This window comes from Elephas maximus, chromosome 17, assembly GCF_024166365.1.
Source record: "Elephas maximus indicus isolate mEleMax1 chromosome 17, mEleMax1 primary haplotype, whole genome shotgun sequence".
In the NCBI taxonomy this organism is placed as follows: Eukaryota; Metazoa; Chordata; class Mammalia; order Proboscidea; family Elephantidae; genus Elephas; species Elephas maximus.
The window spans coordinates 77,466,206-77,492,638 of record NC_064835.1 but is presented as its reverse complement, the minus strand read 5'-3'; the positions used below and the strand labels follow the sequence as shown (position 1 = coordinate 77,492,638).

The 26,433-nt window shown below is 41.2% G+C and overlaps 1 pseudogene; it reads left to right on the top strand.

The window, feature by feature from the left end:
* The first annotated feature begins 1,343 nt into the window (after positions 1 to 1,343).
* LOC126060139 (sulfotransferase 1C4-like) lies at positions 1,344 to 19,227 on the top strand (annotated as a pseudogene).
* The last annotated feature ends 7,206 nt before the right edge of the window (positions 19,228 to 26,433 follow it).

Sequence of the window (26,433 nt, the reverse complement as noted above, 5' to 3'; positions counted from 1 at the left end):
AAGAAGAATGGATAAACAAACTGTATACAGTAAAACATTATACTATATAGCAATAGAAATAAATGAACTACTGATACTTGCAATAATATTGATAAATTTCAAAAACATTATGCTGAAAGAATGAAGTCAAACACAAAGGAATAGATATTGTATGATTCCATCAATATGAAGTTCAAAAATAGGTAAGGCTAATCTATGGTGTTAAAAGTCAGAAGAGTGGTTGCCTTGGGCATGGGGTGGCAATGAGGCATTGGCTGGGAAGGGACCTCCCAAGGTGATGAAAATGTTCTATATCTTGATCTGGGTGGTGGCTGCCTGGGTGAACGTATAAGTAAAACTTCATCAAAATGTAAACGTAAGGTTTGTGCAGTTTATTGTATATAAACATCTCTATATAAAAAAGCGGAAACCCTGGTGGCGTAGTGGTTAAGTGCTACGGCTGCTAACCAAAAGGTCGGCAGCTCGAATCTGCCAGGCGCTCCTTGGAAACTCTACGGGGCAGTTCTACTCTGTCCTATAGGGTCGCTATGAGTCAAAATCGACTCAACAGCAGTGGGTTTGGTTTTTGGTTTTTTTAATATAAAAAAGTATCTCTATATATTAACAGCCCTAAGTATTAGTCTAACCTCCCATTCACAAAAGATAAACGGAGGTCTTTAAACAACTCTCTACATCAGTACCATTTCATTCTGTTGTACGTAGGGTCGCCGAGTTGAACCAACTCAACAACAACTCTTAGAAATTAGGATGGAATTCAAAGCTGCCCAGCTGGTGACTTCAACATTTGCAACTAACATGTGCCATGTTAACAAGAGTAAGAGAAGGTCAGTTTGGAGGAAGGTTTATTTCCAAATCTCTATGGATGACCAATCCTATAACAAAGAATCAATATTCTGTAAGAAAAGTGACAGAGGGTGAGAAGGAAGAAGGGACAGCAGACGCTGGAGTTTTCCTTCAGGCAATGTTTCAGTGATGCCTCTCAATTTCCCATCTTCCGGGCATCCATAAAACCCAGGAAGTGATCTCCTGGACTTGGGGCAGCCCCTTAGCTTCAGCTTCTTCCCATTCTTCCTTCTGGCAGCATCAATGTGGGGCCCTAACAAAGCCTAGCCAGAAAGGAAGGTTAAGGCCTATCCTAGCATAACGGGAAAGGTTTTGTTCCAGTTTCACTCAGGATGTCAGAGCCATGCAAATTATCTCTTTGTTTGTATAAACATACATACCTGTAACCAATGGATAAAGCTCTGTACACAAGGAATCAAGGATATATATAAAGCCTACGTGAATCCCAGCTTTCATTTACTATTCACTTTCCTCTATTCGTGCTCCCTAAGGTAGAGAGAATGGCCAAGGATAAAGGGGAGAAGAGGGAGTTAAAATGGAGCTTACTACCTCCATGCGAAGTTTCAATACTGGATGGGATCATTCTACAAAAGGAACTATGCAACATCTGCGATAGAATTTGGAACTTCCAAGCCAAGCCTGATGACCTGATCATTGCATCCTATCCCAAAGCGGTATGTAAATGGAGCTGAGAAGGGGAAAACGGAAGTAAGGGCATTTATCAGCTCCTTTTAGGGCCATGCTGTAAAATTCAAGAGCAGAGGGAAGCAGTGTCCTTGACTATAAATCAGATAGAACTGCCAAAAGAGCAATGAATTTTCCATAAAACTACAGATTTTTTATGAGGGAGAAAAGCTTGATTTATTAAAAATCCAATTCTAGCCAAAGCACATTATTCAGATCAAAATCATCCACGTTAATCATTTTTACTTTCACTCAACAAAGATTTATCAAGAACCTTCTAAAAGTACCAAACATTAGCTCCAGCCATAGTGATACGCAAAATGGTGTTATCTTTGCCCTGCCAGCATTTACATTCCACTCGAGTGAAAGACATTAAACAAGTCATTACACACATCTGTGATTATAATACGTGGTAAGGGCTGGGGAGGAAATGTAGAGGGTACAATGAGTGAATACCAGGGATGCTAATTTAGATCAAGGATATTATAGTGAAGAAACTCTGAGCCAATGTCATTGTTACAAAATGAATGTGGGGAAGAAGGTTTGTGTTTGCAGATGGAACCAAGTGGACTGGCTGATGGAAAATATGTGGGTGATACGGGAAATAAAGGAAACAAGGATGACTCCAAGATGGCTGGAATGATTAAGTGGATAACAGTGCCAAGTGCTGAGTTATGAAGTCTGGAGGAGGACTAGGTCTGAGGCTGGGAGGTAGAGTCTACAAAGCAGTTAGCAATTGAAGGGGATCTCCAGTGGAATTGGGAAGACAAGATGTGTATATGTTTCCACTGCCCAGATGAGAAAGATAGTAGCTTGGACTAGGGAGGTGACAGTAAAGATGGAGGGATGGGAAAAAATGTGAGATGTATTTTAGATACAAAATTACTTGAATGCTGAGGGAAAGGGATGAATCAAGGGTGACCCTCTTCTGGCTTGATCAAGTGAGTGGTGCCATGGACTGGGGTTAAGAAAGACTGGGAGAGGGAAAGTTACAGAGCCTTGAAGTAAGGGAGGCAAAAAGGTGAGCCTATAGTTCAGTTTTGGGCATATAGTTGGAAATGACTTTAAGACCACCAAGTGGAGATGTAATGGGGTCCAGTACAGCGTGAAGCTCACTGTAGCTGAAGATAACATTAGAATTGCTAATATACAGTGGAATCGTCTTAGTTATCTAGTGCTGCTATAACAGAAATACCACAAGTGGATGGCTTTAACAAAGAGAAATTTATTTTCTCACAGGAAGGTAGGCTAAAAGTCCAAATTCAGGGTGTCAGCTCTAGGAGAAGGTTTGTCTCTGTCGGCCTTCTCATCAATCTTCCCCCAGACTAGGAAATTCTCCACGCAGGGACCCTGAGTCCAAAGGACGTGCTCTGCTCCCAGCACTGCTTTCTTGGTGGTATGAGTTCCCCATCTCTCTACTCACTTCTTTCTTCTATATGTCAAAAGAGACTAGCTCAAGACACAATGCAGTCTTATAGATTGAGTCCTGCCTCACTACCATAACTGCCTCCCATCCTCCCTCATTAATATCATAGAGGCAGGATTTACAACATATAGGAAAATGACACAATACTGGGAAACATGGCCCAGCCAAATTGATACACACATTTTGGGTGGGGGGGGACATAATTTAATCCATGACAGGAATTTTAGGATTATATTCCCTAAAACAAAACCTTAGACAGGGATTCAGGTGTACATGATTTATTGAGAAGAGGATTCTCAGTAAAAAAACTTCCAAGTGTATTGCTCGGATAGGGGAGAGGAAGGGTCCAAGCAAAGATGTCGTCTAAAGTAAAGCCTAGCCTTGGCCCGATCCATGGTGGGGAGAGGAAGGGGGGCATTACTTCCCAAGTTAGGAGCCTCCCTCCAGAGGAGGACACTTCTCCAGCAAAGAGGAGAGCTGTGAGATATTAGCAGCCAACACTCACAGCAGCTGGAGGGGTGACGGCAACGGCCCAGTACAGGGGATCTGGGGAAGCCACAAACCATGTCTACTATAGACATTATTTAAAGTGGAGGGAATCAATGAGATCACGCAAGAAGCAAATGGAGAGTAAAAAGAAAGCACCTGACCAAGTCCTGAGAAATTTATCACTTAGAAGTTGGGCAGAATAAGAGAAGCCAGAAGCGAGCGGTATCCTGGCAGCCAACAAAGCCAATGTTAGAGCCAGAAATATCTAAACTGACTGTCCATTCTGATGAAATTAATCAGATGAATGACAGATTGCTATTACACTTGGTGCTTTGTAAACAGCTTTAGCCGCATAGCCTGGGATGATCCTTGGGCTTTCTTTGATCAAGTTGCCAGTTCTATCAACCCAGACTCTGTCTGGTTTCCCTGAGGAACAAAATAGCAGAATTAACATGGACGATTTGTTCTGTTTTTTTTTTTACACAGCAAGTGCAGCTATCCAAGATCAACCTACTACCAGCTTCCTTCCACGGGGAAGAAAGGTGTATAAAAGAAATAATATGTTTGTAAATGGGGAATAATTGTAAAAACAGAAATTTATTCTAGTGAGTAACTTAGCTCTTGTGGACTCGTGAAGACAGACTCTTCCCAGATCAAGCCCGGAAAATGGAAAGAATATTTTTCCTGGGGCTATAGCTCCGGGAAAAGAGAGATATATTGAGACATGTGAGAGACAACACAAGGTAATAGTAGGGTGTGACACTTTTGATAAGGAAAGGGGGCATGGTTAATAATTATGCTGAGACAACAGGCATCAACCAGTATTACTCTGGGTCACCAACAAAACACAAAGGATTCTAAAGAAAATGCTGACACATTGTGACAAATGTAACTAATGTCACTGAGCAATTTGTGCAGAAATTGTCAAATGGGAACCTAACTTGACGTGTAAATTTTCACCAAAAACTCAATAAAACAAACAAAAAAAAAGAAAGCAATACATTCCAGCTGCTAGAGTCCAGGCTCCAGTCTGCTACTGAATCTAAATCTGTCATAATCCTAAAATCATTATCCTAACACCCAAACCAATTTCTTTTCTGTCCATGTCTCCGGTCAAGTTTCCTGAGAGGCTGACTCTGAGTGGAAATAGTGTGGAAATAAGTGTATGGGATATTTAACTGGGAGAGCTCTTGGCAACACTACCTGGGAAGAGAAGGGGAGGAAGCAGGACTGGGCAGAGGCAGAAGGTGAAGTTAGGATGGCTATTCAGAGTTCATGTCATTGTAGTTGGGGTTAGAGGTTGAGTCTCTATAACCATGTCAACCAGCCATTGGATGCAAGCTGCCCAGGAAGGGGGTATGACCTTGCACAAAGCAACTCTCTCAGCCAGCCAAAATTCCAAGTAGGGATAAATAGCTAAGAGCTGTCCGCCAGCAGCATTTCCAGCAGCTGGAGGAAGAAATCTTTCAGTTCGGAAGGGAAATCTGGGCAACACATCCCTGAACCCTTTATCATCCACCCTATGTTTTCAGTGACCCAACATTTTCCTTCTTTTTTTTTCCTGCCATTATGTCAGTTACAACTCATAGCAACTCTATAGGACAGAGTAGAACTGCCCCATAGGGTTTCCAAGGAGTGGCTGGTAGATTTGAACTGCTGAGTTTTTGGTTAGCAGCCAAGCTCTTAACCACTATGCCACCAAGGCTCCAACATTTTCTTAGGTACCCAAATGTATAATTTCTATGATTCATTTCTTTGCTTCAGTCTTATATCTCATCAGTCACAAAAGCCATTCAATTTTCAATTTAATATGCCCACTATAATTTTTCTTTCCCCCCTGCCCTGATTGTAACATCTCACACCAAAATTACCGAAAATGGTGATTTATATGTATGACCTGATGCTTTTGAGTGGGGCACCCTGACACAGAAGGGAAGTCAGCTATTACAGTATGAATCTTTGCATCCAGATGAGAAAGAAGGGTAGAAAATAAAAACAGCAGTTCTCACAAATAATGAAGTTATTTTAAATTGAGCATCTTGAGGAACATCCTGAAGCATGAAATATGTAGACAGAAAAGGAGAAGAACAAGAAGTCAGCTATACAACATTTCCTCTTGCCAGAGCTTGCCTAAGCTATGCTACGGCTTGCCAGAATGGAGCTCAAGTCAACATCCATATCTGAGAAGTTGCCAGCTAACAGACAGAGTCCATGGAAGGGCAGGCATCAGATTGTTCTCAAAGTCAGGAAGATACTGATGACTCTAGGAGGAAGGACTAGTGTAATTCAGCTCTCTACGGTTATTATCAAAAAAAAAAAAAAAAACCCAAACCCATTGCCGTCAAATCAATTCCAACTCATTGTGACCCTATAGGACAGAGCAGAACTGCCCCATGGCATCTCCAAGGAACAGCTGGTGGATTGGAACTGCTGACCTTTTGGTTAGTAGCTGAGCTCTTAACCACTGCACCACCAGGGCTCGTATGCATATGAGGCAAATGAAAATACCATGGCTTAAGTCAGGCGCACCTTAATCTTCAAGGTGACTTCTTTGCTTTTCAACACTTTAAAGAGGTCTTTCGCAGCAGATTTGCCCAATGCAATGCGTCTTTTGATTTCCTGACTGCTGCTTCCATGGGTGTTGATTGTGGATCCAAGTAAAATTCACATTTTCTAGAAATGTGAATGCATATTCAGATTTTTTAAGTACATCATTAGAGTACAAAAATGAGTAAGATACATTATTGCCCTCACCCTTTCTGGTGAGGACAATAGTTAATTCTAACTCAATATAGTAAGCAACTCAAATAAGGTATTTTTTATGCTGTTGTTGTTAGGTGTCAGAGAGTCGGTTCCGACTCATAGCGACCCTATGTACAACAGAACAAAACACTACCCAGTCCTGCACCATTCTTACAATCGTTGCTATATTGAGCTCATCGTTTTAGCCACTGTGTCAATCCATCTCTTTGAGGGTCTTTCTCTCTTTCACTGACCCTCTACTTTATTAAGCCTGAAGTCCTTCTCCAGGCACTGGTCCCTCCTGATAACACATCCAAAGCAGTGAGACGAAGTCTCGCCATTCTCACTTTTAAGGAGCATTCTGGCTGTACTTCTTTGAAGACAGACTTGTTTGTTCTTCTGGCAGTCCATGGTATATTTAATATTCTTTGCCAACACCATAACTCAAATGCATCAATTCTTCTTCAGTGTCAAGCTTCCACATGCATTTGAAACAACTGAAAACACCATGGCTTGGGTCAGGCACACCTTAGTCCTCAGAGTGACATCTTTGCTTTTTAACACTTTAAAGAGATCTTTTGCAGCCAATTTGCCCAACACGATATGTAATTCTTCTTACAGCATAAGATCTTTCTAAATTATGATTTATAGAAAATTAATCATCAACTCCTCAGTTCTTTGAGTCTACTTTTTTTCAGGAACCACTTGGACACAGGAAATTGTAGATCTGATACAGAACGATGGAGATGTTGAGAAAAGTAGATGGGCTCCCATTCATCTTCGGCAACCTTTCTTGGAGTGGATGAGAGCAAACACCTCTGGTAAGTCCCTAATTTACAAAACCATAATCTTCACAGAAAGATGGACAGTTTAGGAGCTGAGAGTCTGAAAGCCTACCCCACACTGGAAAAAATTCCTTTTAACCCCCAATTCTGAATATCAGAAGAAAACTATCTTCCCTCATGCAAATCTAGGTAGATCTTAAAAATTTATTTAGCAATTTTACTTAACAATAGAGAGGTACTAATTCTGTATTAAATGAAGTGTTCAATAAGTTACAAGGGTCAAGAATTATTGATATAGTCCTCCCCCTCTGGGTTCCCTGCTTTCCCATGTGGGAACCCAAGGAAGTCTTAGTATCAAGGGCTCCTGGTGTCAAATGGTGAAATTTACTGTGCACTTTCTATGGAATTATAACAAATGACAGAATTATAACTAAGGTTTTCATAACATTTACCATGTGCTGGGCATCAGCTAAACACTTTCCATGTATTAACTCATTTACTCTTCCCAACACATTGATTTTATCCCCACTTTACAGATGAAGAAACTGAAGCCCAGAGAGATTATGATTTGTCCAAGATCCCATAACTAATAGGAAGCTAAGCCAAGATTTGACCCCAGGATTTCTATTTCTAGGGTCTATGCTCTTAACCACTAAGCTATATGTGTGTGTGTATATACATCCTATATGGATGGATCCCAGGCTCTGGGTACATGTGATGTAAAAAAAAAAAAAAAAAAAATTTTTTTTTTTTTTTAATGTATCTGAGGTAAATTACGGAATTACATATACTTTGGTGGGTTGCCATGGGAACCTGATCATCTTGAATAACACTGTTTCTCCAGGAATCTGTTCCGTACAACTGACTTATGATCTCATCTTTGAAAAATGAATGCATGAAAAAACTCATAGCCTGAAACGAAATCCTGCTCATTGTTGTTTTTTGTTTGCTTGTTTGTTTTGTGGGGGAAGGTGGTATGGGGATGTATTAGTCCCACATGTGCCATATTTTCAAAATTGCAAAGTCAGTGTCACACCAGAGTGCTTGTGGGAAGTGTCAAAACATGTGGAAATAATTCAAGCCAAATTGTGAAGCATATTCTAGGCTACGCTAAGTAATTTGGGTTTTGTCCTATAAGCCCTCCATAGACACATTCTTGGGAGTTCTCAAGTCCTCTACGACAATTTTTTTTTTAATTTGGATGGATAATTTTTAAAAACATAGGCATATTCCAGATCATCTGATCAGTTTATAACTAAATCATACCATGTTATTTCACTGTCCTCGTTTACATTTTTGTTAACAATCCCTTGATGCCAAAGAACCCAGTGCCGTCAAGTCGCGGATTTGAACTGCTGACCCTTTGATTAGCAGCCATAGCATTTAACCACTACGCCACCAGGGTTTGATGCCAAAGGGTACTACTTTAACTGTTGCTGTTGTTAGGTGCCATCAAGTCAGTTTAACTCCTTGCGACCCCATGTACTACAGAACAAAACACCGCCTGGTCCTGCCCCATGCTCACAATCGTTATCCTTGAACCCATTCTTACAGCCACTGGGTCAGTCCATCTGGTTGAGGCTCTTCCTCTTCTTCGCTGCCCCTCTACTTTACCAAGCATGATAGATGTCCTTCTTCAGGGACTTATTCCTCCTAAAAACATGTCCAAAGTATGTAAGACGTAGTCTCGCCATCCTTGATTCTAAGAAGCATTCTCTTTGTACTTCTTCCAAGATAGAGTCGTTCGTTATTTTGGCAGTCCATGGTATATTCAATATTCTTTGCCAACACAATTCAAAGGCACTAATTTTTCGTCCGTCTTCCTTATTCATCGTGCAGCTTTCGTATGCATATGAGGCAAATGAAAATACCATGGCTTAAGTCAGGCGCACCTAATCTTCAAGGTGACTTCTTTGCTTTTCAACACTTTAAAGAGGTCTTTCGCAGCAGATTTGCCCAATGCAATGTGTCTTTTGATTTCCTGACTGCTGCTTCCATGGGTGTTGATTGTGGATCCAAGTAAAATGAAATCCTTGACAACTTCAATCTTTTCTCCGTTTATCATGATGTTGCTTATGGGTTCGGTTGTGAGGATTTTTGTTTTACGTTGAGGTGTAATCCACACTGAAGGCTGTGGTCTTTGATCTTCATTAGTAAGTGCTTCAAGTCCTCTTCACTTCCAGCAAGCAAGGTTGTGTCATCTGCATAACACAGATGCCCCATTATTCTTCATATAGTCCAGCGTCTCGGTTTATTTGCTCAGCATACAGACTGAATAGATGTGGTGAAAGGATACAACCCTGACATACACCTTTCCTGACTTGAAGCCAAGATCTATGTACAGGTTCATCATGAGCACAATTAAGTGTCCTGGAATTCCCATTCTTCACAATGTTATCCATAATTTGTTATGATCCACACAGTCGAATGCCTCTGTAGAGTCAATAAAACACAGGAAAACATCTTTCTGGTATTCTCTGCTTTCAGCCAGGATCCATTTGACATCAGCAATGATGTCCCTAGTTCAACATGCTCTTCTGAAACTGGCCTGAGTTGCTGGCAGTTCCCTATCGATATACTTTACTTGCGTGTGACATTAACGATATTGTTCAATAATTTCTGCATTCAGTTGGATCACCTTTCTTGGGAATAGGCATAAATATGGATTTCTTCCAGTCAGTTGGTCAGGAAGCGGTCTTCCAAATTTCTTGGCACAGACGAGTGAGCACTTCCAGCACTGCATCTGTTTGTTGAAACATCTCATTGATATTCCGTCAATACCTAGAGCCTTGTTTTTCATCAATGCCTTCAGTGCAGCTTGGACTTCTTTCAGTACCATCAGTTCCCGATCATATGCTACCTCTTGAAAAGTCTGAATGTTGACCAATTCTTTTTGGTAATAATGACTCCGTGTATTCCTTTCATCTTCTTTTGATGCTTCCTGCGTCGTTTAATATTTTCCCCATGGAATCCTTTGCTACTGCAATTCGAGGCTCGAATTTTTTCTTCAGTTCTTTCAGCTTGAGAAATGCCAAGCGTGTTCTTCCATTTTGGTTTTCTATCTCCAGCTCTTTGCACGTGTCATTATAACACTTTACTTTGTCTTCTCAAGCTTCCCTTTGAAATCTGTTCAGTTCTCTTACTTCATCATTTCTTCCTTTTGCTTTAGCTAGTCAACATTCAAAAGCAAGTTTCAGACTCTCTTATGACATCTATTTTCGTCTTTTCTTTCTTTCTTATCTTTTTAATGACCTCTTGCTTTCTTCATGTATGATGTTCTTCATATCATTCCATAGCTCGTCTCCTCTTCGGTCAACATGTCAAATCTATTCTCAAGACGGTCTCTAAATTCAGGTGGGATATACTTGTGCACTCATGGAATTGTCCTAATTTTCTTCAGTATCAACTTGAGCTTACATTGAGCAATTGATGGTCTGTTCCGCAGTCGGCCCCTGGCCTTGTTCTGACTGATATTGAGCTTTCCCATTGTCTGTTTCCACAGATACAGTTGATTTGATACCTGTGTATTCCATCTGGTGAGCTCATGTATAATTGCCATTTATGTTGCTGAAGAAAGGTATTCGCAGTGAAGAAGTCATTGGTCTTGCAAAATTCTATCATGCGATCTCCAGCATCATTTCTCTCACCAAGGCTGTATTTTCCAACTATCAGTCCTTCTTCATTTACACCTTTCGGATTCCAATCACCAATAATTATCAATGCATCCTGATTGCATGTTCGATCAATTTCGAACTGCAGAAGTTGGTAAAAATCTTCAATTTTTTCATCTATGGCCTTAGTAGTTGGGGTATAAATTTGAATAATAGTCATATTAACTAGTCTTCCTTGTGCATATGAATATTATCCTATCACTGACAGCATGGTACTTCAGGATAAATCTTAAAATGTTCTTTTTAATGATGAATGCAGGGCCACGCCTCTTCAAGCTGTCATTCCTGGCACAGTAAACCATGATTGTCTGATTCAAAACGGCCAGTATCAGTCCATTTCAGCTCCCTAATGCATAGGATATCCATGTTTATGCATTCCATTTCATTTTTGATGGTTTCCAATTTTCCTAGATTCATACTTCGTACATTCCAGGTTCTGCTTATTAATGGATGTTTGCAGCTATTTCTTCTCATTTTGAGTCATGCCACATCAGTAAATGAAGGTCTCGAAAGCTTGACTCCATCCACATCATTAAGGTCGACTCTACTTTGAGGAGGCAGCTCTTCCCCAGTCATCTTTTGAGTGCCTTTCAACCTGGGGCGGGGGGGCTCATCTTCCGGCACTGATATCAGACAGTGTTTCACTGCTATTCATAAGGTTTTCACTGGCTAATTTCCTTCAGAAGTAGACCGCCAGGTCCTTCTTCCTAGTCTTCTTAGTCTGGAAACTCAGCTGAAACCTGTCTGCCATGTATGGCTCTGTTGGTATATGAATACCAGTGACAGAGCTTCCAGCACCACAGCAACACACAAGCCCCCACAGTACGACAAACTGAAGACATGTGGGGGACTACTTCAACTACTGGAAGCTAATGTCATGATGAAAGGAAACCCTGAGGGCGTAGTGGTTAAGAGCTATGGCTGCTAATCAAAACATCAGCAGTTTGAATCCACCAGGCACTCCTTTGAAACTCTATGGGGCAGTTCTATTCTGGCGTATAGGGGCGCTATGAGTTGGAACCCATTCGACGGCAATGGATTTGGTTTTCTTTTTTTGGAATGTGATGAGAAATGACGAGAGGGTCTTAATAATAAATGATGCATAATGTGGAGGCCAAGGTATCAAAGATTTAAACGTACAAAATGAAACATAAACTAGTAAAAGAAAACAGAATTTTTTTTTTAATCATCTAGTGGAGAAGGCCTAAGCATGACATAAAATCCAGAAGCGATAAGTGAAAAAAAGCTAATATAACCAATTGCATAAAAATTTACACTTTAGAAAAATTAAAGAATAAACTAGAACAATTTTTGCAGGAATTGAGCAGGCTAATGCAATGCCTTCCCCAAGGACCATGAAAACTCATCTTCCTGTGCAACTACTGCCTCCATCGTTCTGGGAGAAAAACTGTAAGGTAAGTTTGAAGCAGAAAATATTCAGTGATACAGATTATCCCCCATGAAAATGTCAGGATAACGCTAGTGTGTCCGAACCATTGTCCAGTTATTGCCATGTTTGTCTGCCAGGAACACAAAGGGACAGATTAGGAGACCTACAGCCATTTTCTAGGTTCTTACTCTTTCATTGAGAAGAACATGCCCAGTTATACACCTGCATTGAAGGAAGAAAGAGGACCGTACCTAATAGGCTCAGTTCTGAGCATCCTCTGCGCCTTGATCATGCTGAGGTGGAGGTACACATGAGCGCTCTAGCTCAAAGATGTTACACAACTTGTCCAATTATAAACACCTGATAAGCAGAAGAGATGGGCTGCTAACGTAGGTCTTGTTTACTCTCTAGTCCTGCCTGTGCTGCCTAGTCTATGCCTCCTATAACCAGGAAAGCCTTCCTAAGCTTATATATGGTTGGCCTGTTCCCAACCTTGGGGTAAACCAAGCCAAAAACCAAACCCATTGCCATCGAGCGGATCCTGACTCAAAGCGACCCTATAGGAAGAAAAGAACTGCCCTATAGAGTTTCCCAGGAACGGCTGGTGGATTCGAACTGCTGACCTCTTGGTTAGCAGCCATAGCTCTTAACCACTGTACCACCAGGGCTCCTCTTACCAGTTTAAGACCGCCCAATACAAGAAAGGAGTGGCAGAATAGGACGCACTGACAAAGGATCTTCAGAAAGATTAGAAGAGAATCATACAAAATGTAGCACCATAGAAAGAGGGACGTTAAGTGTAGCTAGGAAAGTAAGCAAAGGAGAAATTGGGAAAGCAGGTCAAGGGCCAATTCATGCAGCACCCTGTAGGCCAGGTTGAGTAATTTCAACTTAATTAAAAGGTATGTATACACACTGAAAATTCTTATACAGGAGAGCCACCTGATCATATTTGCATTTTTAAAAGATCATATTGGCTGCTGGATAACGAATGGAAGAAAACAAAGATATATTCATATTCGTTAGGACATGGTTACTATAAACATACACACTATGCTCACTGAATGCCCAGTTTTTGGCTTATTTTATCATTACAAACTGTTTCTCCCATCTCTTTCAACACTTTAGATAATCTATATAGCAAGAAATGCCAAGGACAGCATGGTGTCCTATTACCATTTTCAAAGGATGAACAAAAAACTCCCTGACCCAGGAAGCTGGAATGAGTACTTTGAAGCGTTCCTAGCAGGCAAAGGTGAGCAAAGTAAAAGGAACCAATCTTCACCTATTTCTGTAGAGGATAAAATCTCCTCATAAAATTTTCCACAGAAGGAGTTCAGATTGTCTGGTAGGGAAGAACTAAAGGCAACATCCCTGGGAGATGTGTCATGGCCCTGGCTACTTGTCATCTGCTGCACTCAATACTGTTCAAAATTACATTCTGAGAATAATCCATTTATATCTTAAGGTATTTTACTAGTCTAATGTCTTCAATAAATTTCTTTGTGGGTGTTCTAATAACGATGTCAGAATGCATTTTGACAAAAGTGAGCCACAAGGAAGTGACCCCATCCAATCCACGAGTAAATCTGTCAACTCTACCTTCAAAATATATTCAGAATCTGACCAATCATCAACACTTCTAATCCTACCTCCCTGGTCCAAGCTACCATTGTATTTTCCCTAGATCACTGAAACAGCCTCTTCCCTGTCTCTCAGCTTCAGCTTTTGACAGCCTACAGTCTATTCTCAACGTAGAAACCAGGGGAATTCTGTTAAAAGGGAAGTCAGGTCACTGCTCAAAACCTACCAATGGTTTTCAAAGTCCTTATTTTAGCCCACGAGACCCACACAATATGGCTCCCGTTACCTCTCGTTCTTATTCTACTCCTCTCCCCTTCACTCACTCTGTTCTAGTCACACCGGCTTCTCGGTTGTACTTGAAACACACCTGGCACATTCCTGCTCCAGGGCCCTTCCTTATGGTTCCCTCTACTCAAGGATGCTCTTTCCTTCTCTTTTGTCAGGTTTTTATTCAGTGTCAGCTTCTCAGAGAGTCCTTTTCTGGCCAGCCTAATAAAATTTCAACCTCCTACATATACCCAACACCTTCCATCTTCCTTCCTTCGTTTATTTTTTCTCCCATGACAGATTATGACCTAACATACTATATATTTTACTAGTTTATCTTGTTTGTCTCTCCCACAAAAACTTAAGTTCCATGAGAGCAGGCCTTCTTCTTTGTCCTGTTCACTGTTCTATTCCAAGGACCTAGAACAGGGCATAGCACATAGTAAAACCAAAAAAAAAAAGCAAACCCATTGCCATCAAGTCAATTTCCACTCATGGTAACCCCATGTGTTACACAGAGAACTGCTCCATAGGGTTTTCTTGGTTGTCATCTTTATGGAAGCAGATTGCCAGGTCTTTCTTCTGCAGCACCACTGGGTAGGTTTGAACCACTAACCTTTAAGTCAGTAGCAGAGCATAAGCTATTTCTGTAAACCAAGGACATTTTAGCATATAGTAGGCCCTGTGGAATAAATTAAGGAGCCCTGGTGGCACAGTGGTTAAAGTGATCGACTGCTAACCAAAAGGCTGGCAGTTTGAAAGCACCAGCTGCTCTGAGGCAGAAAGATGTGGCAGTCTGCTTCCATGGAGATTTACAGCCTGGGAAACCCTATGGGGTCACTATGAGTCAGAATCAACTCAACAGCAGTAGGTGGGTTATGGAATAAGTTAACACATATTAATATTACCTTATGAGATAGATACTATTATTAACCCTTTTTCAAAGATAGGTATAAAAAACTTGAGGCTCGGGGAGGTTAAATAAATTGCCCAAGGTCACACAGCTAGTAAGTATCAGAGCCAGATTTAAACTCAGGCAGTCTGACTCCAGAGCCTGAGATAGTGATCTTGCCAGCTTCCAAAAGAAAGAAAAGTAGTATTGAAAAGGTAGACAGAAATCATGAAAGCTAGTTCTCCAGCTTTATAGTACTACCTACCACACCTTCTGTCTCAGTCATCTAGTGCTGCTATAACAGAAATACCACAAGTGGATGGCTTTAACACACAGAAATTTATTTCTCCACAATAAAGTAGACTAAAAGTCCAAATTCAGGGTATCAGCTCCAGGGGAAGGCTTCCCCTCTCTGTTGGCATTCTCATCAATCTTCCTCTGGACCAGGAGCTTCTCTGCACAGGGACCCTGGGACCAAAGGACACGCTCTACTCCCAGTGCCTTCTTCTGGGTGGTACAAGGTCCTACACTCTCTGCTTGCTTTCCTTTCCTTTTTAACTCTTGAAAGATAAAAGGTGGTGTGGGCCACACCCCAGGGAAACACCTTTACATTGGATCAGGAATGTGACCTGGGTAAGGGTGTTACAATTCCACCCTAATCCTCTTTAATGTAAAACTACAATCACAAAATGGAGGATAACTACACAATACTGGAAATCATGGCCCAGCCAAACTGATACACACATTTTTGGGGGGATATAATTCAATCCATGACATCTTCCATTTGTATCCCAAGGAAACAATTCATTTCATATTCTGGATTTTCCTACTCTCAGCTTTTCATTACCCAAATCCTATGTGTCTAATTTCAGTGTTATGGGGGTCCTTGTACGATCATGTGAAAGGCTGGTGGAGGAAGAAAGACAGTCACCCGATCCTCTATCTTTTCTATGAAGAAACGATAAAAGTAAGAAATACATTCAAATTCTGGGTTTACAGTAATTTTTCTCAGAATTTCAGCTCTATGATAGAAATGAAGGAAAGTAAGATATAAAAGTTTACCTAAGCAAAGCATTTTGCATGCCAACTTCAACTTCTCCTACTATCTTGCTGTGTAGCATACGAAACTCCAAACAAGCAAAGCAACCTGGTTACCATCCTCTCCGAGAGGCAGCCTGCTTCTTCCTGCAGGTCCTTCTACACTCTGAGATCAATTCCCTTCTTGTGGGAAAACACAGAAGAGGTTTCCTGTTTGAGCTAGAAGTTTTCTCCCTTTCTAGGTCTCCAGGTTCCTGCTTCCAGGATTACTATTTCCTCCCCTGACTTGCTCTGACTGCTGACGAAAAGAATTAGGAAACTTAACAGAGAAGAGCTAGTAAGGAAAAATGCAGTTATTTTTATTTGTATGCTTTCTTCAAATATTACCATTTAGTCATTTTCAGTAAAAGTTCCCCATTAGTAACATCTTTTGCGCATGCTCAAAGTCTGTCACACAAGGTTATATTTAAAATAAGTCTAACTATGGTGCTGGCCCCTGGTTCTCCAAGCCTAGGTTTATGACTTGGATCACTAATCTCTTCCTGTCGTTAACTGAGTACTACCATGTCACCTTCCTCTTTCTCCTTTCTCCTCTGGGTCTTCAAAGAGATGATGCGTTACTTCTTTTCTTCCATATATTTGGCTTTGGGTGAAAATCTCTGCTTTACATCCATCCTTGCACTCGGCGGCTTTCCTAGGTGTCAGAGTTCCAACCACTTCCCACAACCCTGGGAGTCATTTCCACTGCCCTGTGCCTGCGGGAGCCAGGGAACTGCAAAGGCTGGGTAGAAGAAGCTAGAAAGTGGGAAGGACATACAGACTGGGAAGTCAGAGCAAGTCAGAGGAAGAGAGACAAAGCCTAGAAGGGGTAACCTGGAGGCCTCCAAATGGAGGCAACTCCTACCCCAAACAGGAAATCTTTTCTCTTCTGGATGAGGCAGGAATCAGTCGCAGAAGGCAAAAGAGCTCTCATGAGGTACGGCAAACAGGTATCCCTGACAGGCCAGAGTCCGGAATAAGCCCAGCTCTAGAGAATCAGGAAGACATTGTCCTTCTTGTCTGATGGTCCACTTCAAGAGCATCAAGACAGAAAGACAAATAGGGAAGCACCACGGTGCTACTGTACCATGTGAGAGCAATATGGACTCCATTTTCTGTTTCTCCAATCAGAAGAGGAAAATGCGTCTTGTTTATTTTGAAAAAGAACCACCCCTTTTCCCAAATACCTTCTAAAGTGAGGATTAAGTAAAATAATAAGGTTCACAGACTAAATCCCCTTAGTAACATAGGATGAAACATTTTCTTTATATAATTGCACTTTAAATTGCCATGTTTATAGAGTTGACTCTTACAAATGTACATATAATATTAAACATAATGTTCCTACATTACTTTTTATCATAAACTAACAGGCTTTTAAAACAGTGGCTAAAAATGTTTTAATCATTATTATCATGCTTAGTTTTTTGAGAGTTGACTGTTGCTGGATTTGTTCCTTACTAGAGAGTTTTCTTTTCTTCTACTCTCCCCCACAGGATCCAAAACATGAAATTAGAAAGGTGATGGAATTCCTGGAGAAGGATGTAAAAGAAGAGGTTTTAGACAAGATTGTCTATAATACTTCATTTGTTAAAATGAAAAAGAATCCCATGACCAATCACGCAAGTGACGAAAAAATGAATCACTCCATTTCTCCGTTCATGAGAAAAGGTGATGCATATATTCTTTTTGTGTGTTAATAGAAATAACAAAACCAATTCATAAATGCCTTTCTAACCTTCAAAGTCAGTGAAACCACTGTTTACAGTGTTTCCTGAAGTGAGTTCTTGAAAGCATTATTCCCAAGAGGTACTTCGCGATGCATAGGTTTCATGGTCAGATATGTTTGGGAAACTCTGTATACGTTACCCTGTACTCTCTTTGAAGCATATAAGCACATTAAAGTTTCTGAAAAGAAGCTTGTTTAACTTGTTTAACCCAAAGCTTCAAACATGTATTTGACCACAAAACCCTTTCTCAAGTAAAGCCTGCTAAGCTCCACAATGCTAGTGTTCCCACCAACACATCCTGAAGAACGGTGGTTTAAGGTCATTGGCCTGAAGAGCTAGAAGTGACCACTTAGAGATCGCTTAGTCCAATATCATCATCTCATGGATAATGACCAACGTGGCCCAGTGCGTCACTGGCACCTGACCAGAGCTAGGACATTAATCCCAGCGTAAATCTTACTCTACCACAGTACTAACTCCTTACATGGAGGCAAAACTTTACTGTGAAGTTGTAAATATTTTAGAAAAAAAAAGTTAAAAGATTCTAGTACCTTTTGTTTGTTAAAATAAGCAAAAACCTACAGCTCAAGGGAGAAATTTTCTGATTTTATCAATAATTAACCTAATTTTCTTTTAAACCATCTGGCAAATGATATGATTATGCTACCCCTAGACAATTATGCAAATTTAAATTTCACACATGAAAATAACATTATACAGTTCAAAGAGCCTAAACAAGTCAGATAGCATGCAGCTATCAGAAGAGACAGAGTTTCCTATGGGTTCTCTGACCATCTGGGGTTACGAGGGGAAAAAAGGACTTGAATATTCTATTGCATAAGCATGACTTAATTATATGTTAACAGCAACAAGAATTTAGATGGAAAGGAGATTCTGCAGTTGCATTCAACTAAACATATCAGTATCTATTGCCGTCAAGTCGATTCCAACTCATAGCGACCCTATAGGACAGAGTAGAACTACTTTACGGGGTTTCCAAGGAGCAGCTTGGTGGATTTGAACTGCCGACCTTTTGGTTAGCAGCTGAACTCCTAACCACTGGACCACCAGAGCTCCTAAACACCTCAGGAGGCACTAGCAATGTTGCCTGAACTAGAAATGAAAGTAGAAGGAACAGCTACTCACACTGCCCCTTCAGTTGGCCTCTGAAGAAAGGGTAAGAAAATAGGACTTAAGATAATTTAACTTAAATAAAATGTTTGAAAGTGCAGGTAGATCAGAAAGCTCATAGGTAGAAAGTACAGAGTTAGGGACCCATGTTGTAGACTTCTGTGCCTTGCCAAGTATTTCAGAACAAAGCTTTCTATTCACAAGTATCTCACCTGTGAAATGGAATAACAACACCTGTGGCTTCTTTTCTCCCTGCAGTGTCAGGTGGACGGTGAGCTAATATCTACATAAGCTATTTACGTATTGAGAGGAAAGGGATTGTCTAAATCCAAAATGGTCAAATTTCATGAAAATGTCATTGAATAGGGTGTACATTACTTTTTTTTTTTTTTTTGTAGGAATTATAGGAGATTGGGAAAATCAGTTCACTGTAGCTCAGAATAAGAAATTTAATGGAGACTATGAGAAGAATAGAACATGGCCGATACCTCTCTGTCATTCTGCATGGAACTCTGAAAAACGGAAAGAGAACAAGATCTATTCTTTCACCAGCCTCCGTAAAGTGGAAGAAATGTCCAAATATCACCAATGATTTGTGTGACTTAATGTGGGGGCTTTAAACAGTGACCTGGAAATTCTAACCTACTTTTTGGAATAACCCCAATCTGACTTCAGTTATCTAATAACTATATTCAGAATTTTTCTTCTCTCTCCCCAGATTATTAGTGTTTAGGTAAATTTCAATATACCCACAGGTAATAAATAACATATTCCACTGCTATTTATAAGGTTTTCACTGGCCAATTTTTTCAGAAGTAGACTGCCAGGTCCTTTTTCCTACCCTTAGTCTGGATGCTCCACTGAAATCTGTCTACCATGGGTGACCCTGTGGGTATTTGAAATAGTGGCAGCACAGTTTCCATTATCACAGCTACATGCAAGCCACCACAGTATGACAAACTGACAGACAAGTGGTAAAATAGATAATATAGTACATATCTAATCATTTCTGTTCCTTCTATTTATTCTTTCCACTTTCTATTATAATTTTCTTTGAATTAAAAAATCTCTTCCATTTCTTTCAAACCGTTTATACAAAACTTTAACTCAGCAAAAATGCCAATCCCATTCATTTGATAAAAGATATACATTGAGCACTTTACTTATGCTAAGAGATGGAGAGTATCAAAAGATGGTAAAAACAAGGTTCCCACCCCCCCCAAAAAGGTTCAGCCTCATAGGAGCCAACGGCATGGGTGCAGGTCACTGTGTTGCTAAGCAAATTGTGATAGACGATTTGTAGACTAAGTGCAGCAGAATCATAAAGGAAGAAAAATCAAAACTATATGGCATGAAGCTCCAGAAAAATAAGGATACATGGCCTTGGATGTTTCAAACCCTCACCCCCAGGCCTCAAAGCACACCTGTCTGTCACATTCAGCGCACATATCATATTCAGCACTCTGTCTACCCTATTGCATGAGAGTCCAAGATTGTCCCACTTAATATTTCACTTCTAAAAACCTCAGGTTTTAGGAGTTTTCTAGGAATCCCTGGATGGTGTAAATAACATGCTTGGCTGCTAACTGAAAGGCTGAAGGTTTGACTCCACCCAGAAGCACCTCAGAAGAAAGACCTGGAGATCCACTTCTGAAAAATCAGTCATGGGAAACTCTGCGGAACACAGTTCTCCTCCGACACACACAGGTTTGCCATGGTCAGGACCAACCTGACAGCACCTGGTACACCTATTTCTGAGGTTTCCTGAGGCTCAGAAATCCTTCAAGGCCCAGTGGAACAAGTCTCCAATGACAAAGCCCAAAGGCAGCAGAAAGTGGAATAATATTTGTGGGAAAAGGAAGAGCCCCTTTGTCAAACCCTGCTTCCCCGCCCCCCCCCCCCCAACTCTTAGAACCAAAATGCTAGGGACTCTTTCCACAACACATACTAGTTAATTCTGGAAAAACAGAAGTCATACATTAATTACTTATATCCTTAAAATATGAGATTCAAAAGCTGTGGCTAATGCCTTGGAGAGAAGGAACAGTACAGCTTACTCCGAAATATCTATTTTTCCTTCAAGAGGCAGGTTACACCAGTATCTTAGGCAAGTTCCCTAGAAGCAGAACCTGACAGGGATTCATGTGCACTGTGATTTATTGGGAAATGAGACAGGCAGTGGAGTTCCTGGGTGGTGCAAAGGGTTATGCACTCGGCTGCTAACCAACCAAAAGGTTGGAGGTGCAAATTCACCCAGAAGTGCCTCGGAAGAAAGGCCTGGTGATCTACCTCTGAAAGAAAACCTTATGGAATGCAGTTCGACCCTGAAACACACGAGGTCACCATACGTCGGACCCGAGGGCAACTGGTGATTTTTATTTTGTTCGTTTTGAGGCAAGCACGACAGAGAGAGAAAAGGAGTCATGTGACTGTATGATTCAAGGCAGAATCTGGGGCAAGGAGGGAGCCTGCAGAATGTGTACACCTTGAGCCAAGAGCAGGGCTTGTGCACTACCCGTGGTGGTGGGGTGAACAGTTTAACGCCCAGATACCTGAAGGCAAAGTAGCAGAAGGTTGCCAACAGGGGCCGTTAGCTGGAGCACCTGCAACAGACAGGGCTGAGTGCACCACCCTGGGGAGGAAACGTGATCCCCGGGCAGAGCACCAACTTCTGCTGTGACCACATATCCCCAAAGAAAATTACTTTGAAGGAACAGTGTGAGCAGAGAAGGAAAACTAGTAACCAGGAAAAGAAATTGGACTCTCCTGGTTAAAGCTGGGAATCACGGCTGAGACAGTTGCCTGAATCCATAATTGTTTACACAATAAATCATGTTCAGGGAAATGGGGACGATACCTGAATGAGGCATCTGTGAGGGTTTAAAGTTAAATGACTCGAGTGGTATCAGTCCTAGATTTCAAAGGTAGGCCATGCAGTAGTCGTAAGTAGCTTTCAAATATGGGCTCATCCACCTTGGACAGCCTTAATAACCATGGATTATGGGAAGAATGCTCTCTGGCATCTCAAGAAACCATTCTCTTACCATCATCATATTTTCTCCTAGCTCCCACCAATACTTTTCCTTTGCTTGGCAAGAGTCACTTCCGGTTTCCTTTAGAGACATTGCCCCGTCAGCAATCTGCACTCTCCCCTAATGTATATTCCTACACCAGTGCCGTCATATCATCTCTAAATTCTACATGTGAATGGTTGTTCGTCCAATATTATTAAATGTCTTTCAACAAAATTTCAAAAGTTTTATTGTGAAGCAGGAGACATAATTCAAACCAAAACAAAAGCTAAGAGGAGTCATGTGGCTGGCTCTAGTCTAGTTCTGGGTTTCCTGGAAGCCAAGCAAAAAAAAGGGGGGGGGAAATAATAATTCTCACTGACTTGTGAACAAATAGGAACGTCAGGCCTTTGAGGGAGATAATTTTCTTTGTTTCATTTTGCCTTGTTGTATGCTGCTGTTGTTGTTGTTGTTTTGGCATAGAACACTAAGAAGAATTTAACACGTGCCATCTCATTGGAGGAAACCCTGGTAGCAGTCTGAATCTATCAGGTAAAAAAAAAAAAAAAAAGAAGTGCTCCTTGGAAATTCCATGGGGCAATTCTACTCTGTCCTATGGGGTCACTATGAGTTGGAATCGACTCAAAGGCAACAGGTTTAGTTTGGTTTTTGGTTTATCTCATTGGGCCAACTTAATGGGCATGTAAACTGAAGAGTATATAACCCATTTCCCTGTTTTCTGTGCATCTATGGATTTAGGATTGGGATGAGGATGGACAAAGCCGGGGACAGCAGGATCCCACGAGGAAGCAGGGCTCCTGTTTTGAAGCGAGACTTACCTTGTCGTGTCCTAGAATCATCTGGAATGTCGGGGCACCACCCTCAAAGATTCTGATTCGACTGGTCAGGGATGGGACCTGTGTATTTACATTTTTCTAAAGTTTCACGATGAAGCCAGAGTTGATAAAACAGCATTTGCTCTAACGCTTCTTTACCTTTCTCCTTTCAGAAAGCTTCAGAACGCAGCATCTGTGTTTGCAGAACAACCGGACAAAGTCATCTCTGTCCTTATGTACTTTTCACCCTGTCTTAGTCATCTAGTGCTGCTGTAAGAGAAACACCACAAGCAGATGACTTTAAAAAGAGAAATTTATCTTCTTCACAGTAAAAGAGGGTAAAAGTCCAAATTCAGGATGTCAGCTCCAAGAGAAGGCTTTCACTGTCGGCCTTTTCATCAATCTTCCCCTGGACTAGCAGCTTCTTTGTGCAGGAACCCCAGGTCTAAAGTGTGCGCTCTGCTCTTGGCACTGCTTTCTTGGTGGGATGAGGTCCCCCTCTCTGCTTGTTTCCCTTTCCTTTTATCTCTTGAGAGATAAAAGTTTGTGCAGGCCACACCCCAGGGAAACTCCCTTTACCCTGGATCAGGGAGGTGACCTGAGTGGGGCTGGTGTTACAATTCCACCCTAATCCTCTTAACATAAAATAGTAATCACAAAATGGAAGACAACCACACAATACTGGGAATCATGGCCTAACCAAGTTGATACACGTATTTTTGGAGGGACATAATTCAATCCATGACACACCCCCCTTATAGAACAGACACAGTGGAGAGGCTGTCTTTCAACTCATTTACCGTAGATTCTGTTTAGCAGATCTAGAGAGAAAAATCACCTCCACAGACCACAAATCCATGAAAAATGTAAGAAAATATTCATGTGGAGATGTCGTTTTACAATGCAACTACCAGTTTCAGTTCAAAAATAAAAATACCATTTTTCTATAGATTAGTTTTATAATTATTAGAATATAAATCATTACACAGATGATTTTCTAAAATAAGTAACTGTGTACCTATTTTATCATGCAGGTGCACCTTTTATACTGGCTTCCTCTCCACCTGTCTGATGGTGTGATGGGTCGGTCATTCCTTTGGACAAAAAGCAAGAATGTAAGCGCTATAATATCAATGTACATGTGAACAGATGCTTTAGGGAGAATCACTGTAGAAAAAGGTGCACAAAATAGATGCAAGGTGTACTCATCTGGATTTCAGGCCTTTGGTTTTCCTCCCATGAAATGGACTAAAAATTCAGGGAAAACAGTAAAGGTTTCTAGAGAGAGGCAGGGAAAGATGGAGAGAGATGAGGGCAACAGTAGGCAGAAAAGGCCCAAGAAGAAAAAGTCAAAATCTGGAGAAATAAAAACAACGTGGAATTGAAAAGATATGTGTGGGCGCAAAAGGAGAGAGGGGCAGTGAAAGACAATGAGAATCAGAAAGATATAGGAAGGCGTCAAAGCAACAAACAAAGATGTCAAGGCATGAAGCAATACTTGGCTAGAACCAGTAAATAACACTGTTGAGTAGCCCCACCTCTTCTGGCCTCTAGCCTCCGTCACTGGTATGTGCCCAAGAAAATGGTTTGCTAAGAAGTTGCAAGAGAGAAGAGATGGGCAGCTAGGGAGGGAAAGGAAGGGTTGGGGAGGGGGTAAAGGAGGATTTATATGAAGACTTGGTGCTTCCCACAACTGGACTAAACCAAAAGCAAAGAAGTTTTCTGAATAAACTGAATGCTTCAAAGGCCAGCCTAGCAGGGGCGGGGGTTTGGGGACCATGGTTTCAGGGGATATCTAAGTCAACTGGCATAATAAAATCTATTAAGAAAACATTCTGCATCCCACTTTGGAGAGTGCTGTCTGGGGTCTTAAACACTAGCAAGCGGCCATCTAGGATGCACTAATTGGTCTCAGCCCACCTGGATCAAAGGAGAATGAAGAACACCAAGGACACAAGGTAATTATGAGCCCAAGAGACAGAAAAGACCACATAAAACAGAGACTACATCAGCCTGAGACCAGAAGAACTAGATGGTGCCTGGCTACACCCGATGGCTGCCCTGACAGGGAACACAACAGAGAAACCCTGAGTGAGCAGGAGAGCAGTGGGATGCAGACCCCAAATTCTCATAAAAAGACTAGACCTAATGGTCTGACAGAGACTAGAAGGACCCTGGTGGTCATTGCCCCCAGATCTTCTGTTAGCCCAAGACAGGAACCATTCCCAAAGCCAACTCTTCAGACAGGAATTGGACTGGACAATGGGATACAAAAAGATACTAGTGAAGAATGAGCTTCTTGGATCAAGTAGACGTTTGAGACTATGTTGGCATCTCCTACCTGGAGGGGAGATGAGAGGGCAGAGGGGGTTAGAAGCTGGTGGAATGGACACGAAAAGACAGAATGGACAGAAGGGGCCGGCTGTCTCATTAGGGGGAGAGCAATTAGCATATAGCAAGGTGTATATAAATTTTTGTATGAGAGACTGACTTGATTTGTAAACTTTCACTTAAAGCACAATAAAAATTAAAAAAAAAAAAAGGCTTGGTGCTTTCTATGCTCATATTTGTTTTCTTCCAGCTGTGGAAAAGGTCAAAAATACTCACAACTCAGAAGATGAAGAAAGGCTAAGGCGGATGTACAGAGAAAGAAGAATTGGAATGCCAGCTGCTCAAACTCGGGGAGGACGTCCCTGTTGTGAAACCATAACTGGTCTAAGAGAAGAATCATTAGACCACAGAAAAAAACAGGTTGCGGGGGGCAGGGAGTGAGCAGGAAGGCGACAGGTCAGCACTAAGAACTACGGTCCAGGATCATAAGCAGGATCCAAGGTTTATTTCAATGAAAAATAAATCCATCATTACAGTAACTTGTTTTTCATTTGCCCTACCTCTGTGGCTGCTCAGTTGTCGGTCTGAAAGTAGAGATTCTCAAAAGTTGCCCCCTGACAAGAATAAGGGGTTTGGGACCAAAAGAGAAACACGTCCAGCAGCTGTAAAACATAGACAAGAGCAAAAAAAGAACTGTCTGATTTTTTTTTAATGCAGAGAAATCAAAAGGGTAAAAAGGAAACAAGCAAAAAAAACACGATACTCCATCTAGTGCAGTAAAACTTGATGAACTTGCTTCGTAGAGCAGGAAAACAACTGGATTCTAGTTGGGACTAGAACGGGAACCAGATTTGAAAGGACTCAGGCCAACCACCTAACATCTGCAGTCCTCGTTTCATCATCTCTGTGAGAAATCTGGCAACTAGAATCTAGATGATTCCTGGAGTTCCTCCCAACAATGGCACCCTGTCCCTACACATAAGCAAATAATTTTTTAAAGTAAACCACCATGTTTCCTCTGCCATACAAAACATTCCATTGTGTTCTCATCCTCTGACTTGTCCACATTCCTCCAAGGACAGAGGAATGTTAGTGATCTATTTTAAGATATCTGCCTGAGGCACTGAAGACCAAGTTTCTTTGCTTTGATCGCTTCTCACAGGACACAGAATTGCAAAAGGTCCTTGCAAAATCTCTATTTCCGTCCTGTGGTTCTTTTTTTTTTTTTAGTTTTGTTAAAATTTATATTAAAAAGCGGCATGAACTTTTGGTATAGAACAAAAATCTTAGGGAGGCAAACTGTATAAAAGCCTTAAAACAGAAATGTAGTGCTTCCAATGAATCCCATCACCTTGAGAGCCTCTTACAAACAGTCTCTAAACCAACACCAGATATAAAGAGTCAGTCCTAAAGAATGAGCAGAATCCAGGGTCTCCACATCACGTCACGCAGGAGTAACTGTTGAAATTAAGCCAGAAGGACCTGCTTCCTCTGTAGCAAGCTCAGTTTCTGAAGCATTACAGTTCCTCTAGCTGGGGGCTCAT